The sequence below is a fragment of the Colobus angolensis genome, unplaced genomic scaffold, assembly GCF_000951035.1.
Source record: "Colobus angolensis palliatus isolate OR3802 unplaced genomic scaffold, Cang.pa_1.0 Scaffold124, whole genome shotgun sequence".
NCBI lineage: Eukaryota > Metazoa > Chordata > Mammalia > Primates > Cercopithecidae > Colobus > Colobus angolensis.
The window spans coordinates 4,556,722-4,568,128 of NW_012113586.1; the positions used below are offsets into that span (position 1 = coordinate 4,556,722).

At 39.2% G+C, this 11,407-nt stretch overlaps 1 long non-coding RNA gene across 1 annotated transcript in view; it reads left to right on the forward strand.

Moving 5' to 3' along the window:
* LOC105505299 overlaps positions 1-9,769 on the forward strand; it is a 55,837-nt gene extending 46,068 nt beyond the window's left edge. Inside the window, exons 3-5 of the long non-coding RNA XR_001000722.1 lie at positions 7,311-7,508; positions 8,169-8,250; positions 9,730-9,769. This is a non-coding gene — a long non-coding RNA (uncharacterized LOC105505299). The remainder of the gene's footprint in view (positions 1-7,310; positions 7,509-8,168; positions 8,251-9,729) is intronic.
* The last annotated feature ends 1,638 nt before the right edge of the window (positions 9,770-11,407 follow it).

Here is an 11,407-nt window from a genome sequence, read left to right on the forward strand (position 1 = left end):
CTACAGATGCCCTCCACCACGCCCGGCTAATTTTTGTATTTTTAGTAGAGATGGGATTTTGTCATGTTGGCCAGGCTGGTCTCAAACTCCTGACCTCGTGATCTGCCTGCCTCGGCCTCCCAAAGTACTGGGATTACAGGCGTGAACCACCATGCCTGGCCTTTCATAGGTATTTTTATTTTTGTTTATTTAGTTGGTTTTGTTTTGTCTACAGTGGAAATTCATTCTCATCAATAAAAGCTAGGGTCTTGTGATCCAAACCACTAGGTTTTCTGCAAGCATAATTTTTAACAATAAATTAGCCTGCTTTCCCACCCAATAACTCTTTACTAAAAATTAAATAGTAAAATAATGATTAAATAATTTTAAAGTAGCTAAGTTTAAATATAAAAAATTATACTGGAAAGGTATATTCATTTATATAGCAAGATTTACCTTATTTATTTATTTATTTACTTACTTATTTATTTTTTGAGACGGAGTTTCGCTCTTGTTGCCCAGGCTGGAGTGCAATGGCGTGATCTTGGCTCACCGCAACCTCCGCGTCCTGGGTTCAAGCGATTCTCACACCTCAGCCTCCCAAGTAGCTGGGATTACAGGCATGCGCCACCATGCCTGGCTAATTTTTTTATTATTAGTAGAGACGGGGTTTCTCCATGTTGGTCAGGCTGGTCTCGAGCTCCCGACCTCAGGTAATCCGCCCACCTTGGCCTCCAAAAGTGCTGGGATTACAGGTGCAAACCACTGCACCAGGCCTAGAACAAGACTTAAAAACATCAAATATTAAGATACAATTTGGTACCTTTTCACTTTAATTATTGCCAGTCACTGTGTCATCCAACTGTTTTCTTCCCATCAAAATCTGAAGAAGCTCACAAATACGGTCATGTGCTGCACAATATGGTTTCAGTCACCAACAGACCACAGCTCTCATGGTGGTCCCATAAGATTATAATGCCGTATTTTTACTGCACTTTTTCTATATTTAGATACTTTTAGATACACAAATACTTACCATTGTGTTACAATCACCTACAGTAGTCAGTGCTGTAACATACTGTACAGGTTTGTAACCCAGGAGGAATGAGCTAAACTATATAGCCTAGGTGTATAGTAGGCTGTGCCATCTAGGTTTGTATAAGCACACTGTATGATGTCACACAATGACAAAGTCACCTAATGATGCATTTCACAAAACATATTCATGTCATTAAGCAACATATGGCTATACTGGGACAAAAGTGATTTGGCCCAATAAAATGGCTGCTTAGCGATTGTAACCGCCCTCACAGTTGTTCCTGCCTGTTGCACAGACAGAGCCAATTTACTAAGACAGCATTATTACAATAGAGAAATAGTTTAATAAATGCAAAGCTGGCTAAACAGAAAACCAGAGTTTTATTACTTAAATCGGCCTCCCAAAAAATTTGAAGACTAGGATTTTTTAAGGGTAATCTGGTGGGCAGGGGGCTAGGGAGCAGACGAATGCTTTGGTTGGGTGGGGGCTGAAGCAGGTTCTTCATAGAGGGGTCGAAGCAGGTTCTTCTTGCTGTCTTCAGTTTCTGGGTGGGATTGCAGAACTAGTTGGGCCAGTTTACCAGTCTGGGTGGTGCCAGTTTGTTCATCAAAATGCAGGGTCTGAAAAATATCTCAAACACCAATCTTAGGTTTTACAATAGTGATGTTATTTGTTGGAGCAGTTGTGGAGTATATTAGTCTGTTCTTGCATTGCTTTAAAGAAATACCTGAGACTGGGTAATTTATAAAGAAAAGAGATTTAATTGGCTCATGGTTCTGCAGGCTGTACAGGAAGCATTATGGTTTCTGCTTTTGGGGAGGCATCAGAAAGCTCACAATCATGGCTGAAGGGCAAAAGGGGACCAGGCATCTAATATGGCAGAAGCAGGAGCAAGAGGGTGCAGGTATGGGTAGGGGGAGGTAACACACACTTTTAAACAACCACATCTCACGAGACTCACCGTCATAAGAACAGCACCAAGGGAGATCGTGCTAAATCATTCATGAGAAATCCACCCCCATGATCCAATCACCTTCCACCAAGCTTCACCTCCAACACTGGGGATTACAATTTGACAGGAGATTTGGGTGGAAACACAGATACAAAGCATATCAGGAAGTTTAGAATCCTGTGGCCTCTGGCTGCATGACTCCTGAGCCATAATTTCTAATCTCGTGGCTAATTTGTTAGTTTTACAAAAGTGGTCCGGTTCCCAGGCAAAAAGGGGGTTTGTTTTGGGAAGGGACTATTACCATCTTTGTTTCAAAGTTAAACTATAAACGAAATTCCTTTTATGGTTAGCCTGGCCTACGCCCTGGAATGAACAAGGACAGCATGGATGTTAAAAACAAGATGGAGTAGGTTGAGACAGATTTCTTTTGCTGTCATAATTTTCCTATGTCACAGTTTTCTCACTGTTATAATTTGTGCAAAGGTAGTTTCAAGATGGTTCTAGGACCTTGAGGAGTCCTAAGTGTCACAGATGGAAAAATCGGTATGTTAAGAAAAGTACAGTCATAATCACTAACCCTTATTTTAGTTAAAATACAAGCTTATTCACAGAAACAAGGCTGCAGTCTAGAAGAAAGTCCACAAATAGGCAGTGCAGTTTTAATTAGTTGAGTGTGGAGACTAATTAATATGCAAATGAGGAGCTTACCAATATTAATCATCTGTTTTACTAGGCGGCTTTTACTAAAGAGTTTCTAACGAGTTTGCAAATTAAGTTTCTTTGACATTAAAAATCAGCTAAACGCCTGTCTGAGAATAATCTCTTCTAACTCAAGGGCGGGAAGGGAGAATTTTTTTCTGGATGAAAAACAGCAGTGTTTAAAACCAATTCCCATGTTGGCAAGCACTGTGCAAGAGTTCTGTATCAACCCTTTCCAGGCTCTAATTGAAACCATTTCAGCAAGAGAGACACCAGAAAACAGTTGGAACAGAGACAAATATGAGCCATGGTGATTTAAAGATACATGACCTAGAAAGTTGCATCAAAAAACTTGCTTAAGTTGGTGACTGGCATTGTTAAAACACAAAAGAAGTTAGAAATATTTGCTTAAACTCCCTTTTACGGCCTTTAACATACCCCTGCGGTTCTCTTTACTTGGAAATATTGAAGATTGGGTTGAATGCTGACTTATCAGGGTGATCTGAGTATGAGGATAGATTACAAAGTGGTCACTTTCATTTTGGAATTCATTTTCATTCAAGTTTGTGAAAAAGTATATGGGCTTCAGTTCAATTATGTTTATCCTATTTTCATCCTATTTTCAATGTCAATTGATTCCATTATCGTGCCACTTGGCTATTAATACAAAATTATACACTACAGATTAATACAATATTTTTATGTTTCCTACTTCCAGGCAGAATGTCAGCAAAGAAATTCTTTTGAAAGACAATAGATTGGATGCAACTCTTCTCTGATCCTTTGCTCCAGTAATTGAAATTCACAGTTGCCCTTAAAAATATTTTCTCTTTCATCATATCTCTATGGAGATTCAAAGGAAACTTTTAAATGATACCTTTTCAATGAGCTCACAATCTATGTTTCTTCTCAAATTTTGCACCTCTCCCCCCACCCCCCACTCTTCTATACCTATCAGCCAAAACTTACCATAATTAGGCTAGACAAATTTGTTACCAGGGATCTCCTTTATGCATTCATTCCTTCATTTGTTCAATGAATATTGATAAGGTTAAACCAAGGTATGGAGCACCTCCTGCTGTATAAGATACTTTGGGATGCAAATATGTATAATTAGAAGTTTCAAGGGGTTTACAGTCTACCAAGAAAATAAAACACGTGCCCAATAAGGCCGCTTTGAAGAATTATGTGATAAAAGCAATGAGAGTTGTATATCTCATGTGCTTGCTGCAAATGACTTTGAGCAATCTTGTGAAAACATTCTGCCTCAATCTCTTTCTTAATATAGCAGAGTCCTAGTACATCGGAGAACAGAAGATGATTGGTGATTTATTACTTTTCAGTTTTTACAAGTTTAAAGTGGCTAATATGACAAATACTGAAGAATGGTCCCACCTTTCCCAGAGTAGGAAGAGACCTTACTTTAGTCTGTGGATGTTTACTTGCTGATTGTCGATGAGAATGAGCCAATGACATTCACTTGAAGTGTTCAGCGGGGAGCTCTGGACTATATTTTTCAGTTCTGTTATGATTCTTGCTTGTCTGTAGCCTTATTTCTTTTGGTCAATACCTGGGCTAAATGTTCTGGTTGGTGGAAAATACTGTTAAGTTCAGATTCATTAAAATTCATGGCAAAAATGAAAGAAAGTCCTTAATCAAAGGCGCAAGATAGATTTTGCAAAGAAATTACAGCCAGAGAATTAATCCAAAATGTGCTTTGGTTTGGGCTTCTGTACAAGCACGTCTTGGCGGCAGGTCTGGACTCGAGGTTGTAGGAGCTACAGGAGTGGAAAATGGAAATGGCTCATCTGCACCTGCCCTTTCTCCAGAGATTTGTCTCATCATCCTCTCCCATGACATACAGGGCCAGTCCACACTCAGAGAGAAGTCTGCAGACCGTCCTTCCTTGATGCCCAATCCCCAGCAGGATGGTGCTCCAAGTTACTGTCGCTAACTTGTGTATGGTGTTTTACAAACAACTATATGATTGGATATAGAATGTGTTTCTGTGGTATGTGTGAATTCCAATTGTTTGCTCTAGAACAGCACTGTTCAATAGAACATTCTACAGTGACAAAAATATTCTATAAATCTCCATGGTCCAATACAATAGCCACTAACCACATGGCTATTGAGGATTTAAAATATGGAACTGGATTTTTAATTTTATTTAATTTTGATTACATAATTTTAATTTAAATAGCCACATATGTCTAGTAGCTTACCATAATGGACAGTGCAGTCCTAGAAAATAACTTCATCCATTTTGATTTTATAAATGGACATGGAAAATAACCACCCTATGATAATGACACAGTTCTGACTTAGGCACATGAATTAATTCTCTTAATTTTGACATAAATATAATGAATGAAATTTCAACCCTTCTGCTATTGATGAAAAAGTAAGGCTTTAACTTCAGTTGTCTAGATTGAATATATAACTGGCCAACTGCTCACTTTGATTTTTTTTCCATTTATTATACATCTTGCATCCCACACCTGGCCATAGATAGGTAAGATTAAATTAGTCTTCTATCTTAGGAACACATAATAGGACCTTCTAATTAGGACATGAAATTATAAAAAATAAATAAAATAAATGCAAATAATATTAATAAATTCTGTAGATAATTCAAAACGCTGTTTGAATGAGACTTCTGAACAACTTGGTGGCATGGCTACACTGGAGCTAATGCTATTATTTGAAAATTCTGAAATCAAGTACTATAAATGATGTGTTCTAATAAGAAATAATCACCTCTTGAGAGTATGGTAACGTGTATGAGACTAAGCATAACTAATACAAAACAGCATATACCCTGAATTTTATGTATAGCTCATTTCTGGGAGAAAATGTTCCCAATGTTTGCACCAGAATTAGAAGCAACCAGAGACTCAATTGGTCTGATTCTAATAACTATTCAGGAGCTTTTCTAAGATGCTGAATGTGCACTTCTGAGCCCCCTTCCACTCACCAGTCTGTGCTGATGAGCCCAGATACATACAACTGACTAGAATTTCATCACTTTTAAACATGCACCATTGAGTTGATGCCACATCCATGAATATGATTGATTTAGACAAGACTGAAAAATATAGCGTTTTAGATAACCAGGGGGTTCAGCCGAATTCTAAGGAGGGGCTTGAGAGCACCTGCTCCTCTAGTTGCATTAATATGGCTCCTGGAGGCCAGGCATGGTGGCTCACACCTGTAATCCTAGCACTTTGGGAGGCCAAAGGGGGCGGATCACAAGGTCAAGAGACCAAGACTATCCTGGCCAACATGGTGAAACTCCGTCTCTACTAAAAATACAAAAATTAGCTGGGCATAGTGGTTTGCGCCTGTAGTCCCAGCTACTCAGAAGGCTGAGGCAGGAGAATCGCTTGAACCTGGGAGGCAGAGGTTGCAGTGAGCCGAGATTGCGCCACTGCACTCCAGCCTAGGCAACAGAGTGAGACTCCATCTCAAAAAAAAAAAAAAAATGACTCGGGAAAAATCGACCCCCTTGTTTATACAGCCTGTCTTACTTCATAGGATTCTTGTGAGAATTAAATGAGATCCTGGGAGGGTTAGATGACTACAGTAGAAAGAGCAGTCAGATGATAAAAAAATCTGAATTTTAATCCTGAGACTCTACTTAATGTCTTAGTTTTAGCTTTCTTATCTGCAGGATGAGGGTAGGAATGTCAGCTCCATGTATCTCACAGAGTTTCTGCAGGGATCACCTGAGACACTCTGCACGCTTTTTTTTTTTTTTTTTAATTCTGAGTTTGTTATACGCACAGAAATTTCTGATTTCTGGTCACTGTTTTTTAGATTCATTTACTTTCATCTAGTCCCTTAGTCACCAGTTGCACATATCTACAAAATGATTGGCTGGGATTAGTGGCGTGGTCTGTGAAGGTGAAATTGAGTGAAACAAGAAAAACCATAAAAGGCCCCAAATCCATGGCCTTGACTTCATTAAGCAGGCGCAATATTCATCTGTGCGATCCATCTTCAGTGAAATGCAGCCTCCTGACCTTTTGCCAGCTTAGCCCTGCTGTCAGCAGCTGGGGGCCCTGCCACAGGGCTGGGGAGGGAGCCCCGGGTTGCCCACATTGCAGATCATCTCAGGAATATTCAAGAGGGACTGTAAAATAAACCCCCAGTCTTGTAATTTTATTTCAAAAAGCAAAAAATCTCCCAGATAATGAGCATTTTGCTCTAATAAGAATTGTAGGATTGATTAGGTTCAAATTGTTAACAGACATCCTTATGGTTAATGAAGCAGCATTGAAAATGCCTCTGGATTTTTTGGAAACTTAAATCATACAAAAGCAAGCAAAGAACTGGAGGTAGGGTGGATTAAACTGTCTGTTAGTTAATATACTCAAAATAATGGACACAAAATGTTCTTTGAAAAGTTCATATGTATCAGGAGTTATTTCCCCAATGGGCAAGCAATAAACTTTCATGATTATTGTTGCAACATTCTTTGGATAACATATTTTTCTGTGAATCTTGAGTGGGGGACGGAAGCTTCTGCCATTTTAATTCCTTTGTTAATGTCTTTATGAATGCAATTAACACTTCATTCACGCTTCTTTGTTTCTGGATCCCATTAGGATGTGGTTTATGCCAGTTTCTCTCTCCCAGGAGACAGCCCGCATCACACAACATTTCACTCAGCTGTGTCGCTGAGCACTGACAAACTCAATTTACGAAAGGCAAGAGTGAGTTGACACCATGCTGTGGCAGTTGTCCTGATGGGAGGAAACGACTCATTTCCTTCCAAGGTAGAACCCACCTTCTCTGAGAAGTAAGCTTACGCACAAGAGTATTGAAGACAAGGAGGTAAGGAAAGCCTCTTGGCTGACACAAAGTAAAATCCCTGCAGTTGAAGAAATGCTAAGAATCAAATTTGGTTCCTGGTCTTCAAAGAAAAAACAGCTATCACTGGCCCTGTAGGCACAACAGGCTGCTGTTATCTTTATCAAACATTTAGTAAGAGCTAACTAGGTACAAAGTAAGGGAGAAGCCCAGAAGCAGAGGAAATGGCCTCTCCCTTCTGGAGCTTACAATGTAAATAAGAGGCAAGAGATAAACATGACAAATACATAAGCCGGGGTGAAAGGCAGCACAGCTAAGTCCTGAATGAGAGGCACAGACCAAAAGAACACTAGGAGTTCAGAAGTCTGTGATGGGGAATCTGGGGAAAGCTTTTCTGGGGAGTTGAGACTTAAATAAAAGCAGTTCCCCTGGCCATTCAATGATTGAACTCACCAGGAAAGAGGGAGAGAATAGGAGGAACTGCAGAGAGGGAAGGAGAGGCAGGCATTAGCTAAGATGCAAAGGTGCAAAATGAATGAGGGGGTTTTTGTTCTTGATACATTATTTTCCCTTTATATTAAAGTCTCTCCTCCAATTGATGAGATCATTTCTATTTCAAATATCAGCGTGCTATTTGCTTAACAGCCAAAGGCACTGCAAATGAATATATCTGAATCTTACTAGAAACTGTACAGAAGAAGATGCAGGAGGTCCGAAGGGAAGTCAGAGACAAAAACAGGAAGGAAGGAAGCAAGCACTGCTCATGGTTTGGCATTACATTTTTTCTTTAAATGAAAAAAAAAAAAATCACCTATACATAGGCCTTGTACCTGTGCTATAATTTTAAGTTTAGTTTCTCTGACAAAGACAAAAAAAGAGGGGAATTTCTAATAAGTGTTAAGAAGCATACCATATTTCCAGAAAAGGAAGTAAAGCAGCTTATAGCCCAAGTCATCTGTGCCTAATGTTAAAGGTGTTTTAATAAGCAAAGGGTGGTATTCCTTATGCAGTTTTAACATGATTTAATGGTATGATAATTGGTTATTTTCTTGTTTCTGAGTTACTCCAGAAATCTAGCCCTTTTTCCATTAGCTATATATCCTTATTACCAAGATCTTTCTCATGTCTCTTTCAACCAGATCTGGGCTGTCAACGCCATCATATTCTATTAGAATAAGGACTGGATGTATTTCTGCCAGATTGGCCAGCCCCTAGGCATTAAAGCATTACAGACCACAGTCATGCCTGAGCACTTTTTGCATTAACAATAAGGGTCATTTTGTTTATATTTTATCATATGAAGCTGCTCTTTGTGGGAAAAATGGCTTCCTATATTACAAATAATGCTTGGCCAAAGAACAACTAACATTAACATTAACACTGATTCTAATCAAAAGTTAAAGTGTTGGTAATTTTATGAGGGTTGTTTCTTTCCCTAAAGCAAATAGCTGTCAATTGTCAGTTTTAAAACTACTGTGATTTATTGGAAGAATAACAGCTCAGTAGAATTACTGAATTAATTCCCAAACATTTAAAGGGGAAAGAAAAAAAGTGATAAAATGGATGGTCTGTATGGAGCAAGGAGGGGAAGGGATGGCTCTGAGGCTAAAAAAACAAAAAAACAAAAACCCTTTACTTCTGTCCTTGTGCATTTTGCATTTTTTTAAATAGAAAAAAGCCACTCTGCATTCCCTGGCCTCAAGCCACTAGGTCACTATGTAAAACATAAACAGGGTCTGTGTTTTGCTGCATTTGAGAAAGATGTAAAGGTGTAAATATGATGGAAGAGGTTTTGTTTCCTTTCCCCTCTCAGGAATGGTCTGACAGCCCCAGGCTCGAGAATGTGTCTCTCCCAAGTACTCTGTCACCCTGGTAACCATGGAGACCATGACGATCGATTAGATGCCATCTGATCTCAACCTCATAAAAAAAAAGGCAGCAGATGGCAACCAGGCCACTAGACCTGTCTCAAGAGAGACGAAGAGGAAGAGCGAGAAAGGGAAGGAAGGAGGGAGAAAGGGGAGAAGGTGGGGGTGGGTTGATGCAGGCAGAAGAGAGCCCAGAAGCATCTCTGGAAATGAAAATTTTAGAAAAGAATGAAAATAGAAAACAAGGAAAGCAATGGAAAAAAAGAAACTAAAACCCACTGTGTGATAGACCCCCATAGTGAGTTGATAATTCTGTGAGGAAGATAATTCTATGGAGAAAGCGAATCAGCTATCTCCTAACTTTCCACTTTATACAGAATGGTATGGAACCTGGGCCCCAAGGCTTCTCTGAGGGATACATACAAAGTTGGCTGTCAGAATCAGTTGGACTTTGATGCATCCAAAAGAGAATTCTGAGACCTGGTTCTCAGCATGAATGTCCCTAATCAGATGAGACCTTTCAGGGGACTGGATGCGTCAATACTGGTATGTTTGTCAGCCCATCCCCAGCAGTGTTCTAATATTCCTTAAAGGAAGAAGCGATAACCAGGTCAGTAGATACCTAAGGTGAAAAGAAGACAAGAGCAGTTAAGTCAATTCTGGTAACCTAGGAGTTTTAGCCAGTGTCCCAGAGTAATGTAATGGCTAATATTTATGAAGTGTTTATGATATGTCAGACGCTGCTAAGCACTACATACAGAATATTTAATCCAGATAGCAATACCATAAGATAGGTGCAATAATGATTCCCATTTTACAGAGAGGACCTGAGGCTTAGAGAGGTTAACTACCTTCATCAAGGGCATACCTAGAATGCAATATGTAAATGTACGGAACAGCTTACTTATACAGAGAGTTGACTTGCTCACTCTTGTGCTTTCTTTTTCAATCCCCTCCCCCACCTTTTTTTTGAGACAGAGTTTCACTCTGTCACCCAGGATGGAGTGCAGTGGTGCAAATTCAGCTCACTGCAACCTTCGCCTCCTGGGTTCAGGTGATTCTCCTGCTTTAGCGTCTGGAGTAGCTGAGATTACAGGTGTGCACCACCACATCTGGCTAGTTTTTGTATTTTTAGTAGAGACAGGGTTTCACTGTGTTGCCCAGGCTGGTCTCCAGCTCCCAACCTCAGGTGATCCACCCACCTTGGCCTCCCAAAGTGCTGAGATTACAGGTGTGAGCCACTGCACCTGGCCTTCTCCTCCTTTTTATTTATTTATTTTCATTTTTTATTTTTTGAGATGGGGTCTTGCTATATCAGTCAGGCTGGTCTCAAACTCCTGGGCTCAAGTGAGCCTCCTGCCTCAGCCTCCCTAGTAGCTGGGACTATAGGCATGCACTACCACACCTAGCATTTTTCCCTCTTACATTTTATTTCAGATTTTTGCAGATTACAAAATAGGACATGTCCAATATAGAAAACTGCTTAAAACAAGAGAAAGAAAGGGAAAATTATCTACAATCCCATTAGTCAGAGATACATGTGATAAGCATGTGGATTATGTAATATACATATATATATAGAGAGAGAGGAAGACAGGCATGTATATTTTAAGCAAATATAGTATTAAATCTTAAATACTGTTTGGTTAACATATTTTTTGGAACATTATATTATGAAAAACTTTCCATAGTTTTGACTCTTCTATTTTATCTGATTTAATGATTACAGCATTCTACTATCTGATGTATCATAATTTTATTTAACTACTTCTTTATTATTGGATTTTATTTCCAGATTTTTTCTACTATAAATAATGCTATGGTGATCATTCTTGCATATAAACCTTTTTTTGTGCTACTCTGACTTTTTTCTTTAGAATGAAAACATATTGGCTAAGTCAAAGTGTATGTTTTCTCAAAACTTCTAAATTGAGGTATAGCATATATACAACAAAGTGAATAAATCTTAAGTGTACTGCGAGTTGAATTCTACATGTGTATAGACAACGGTTATAACCACCACCCAGATCAATGGATTAACCATTTGCAGTGGTC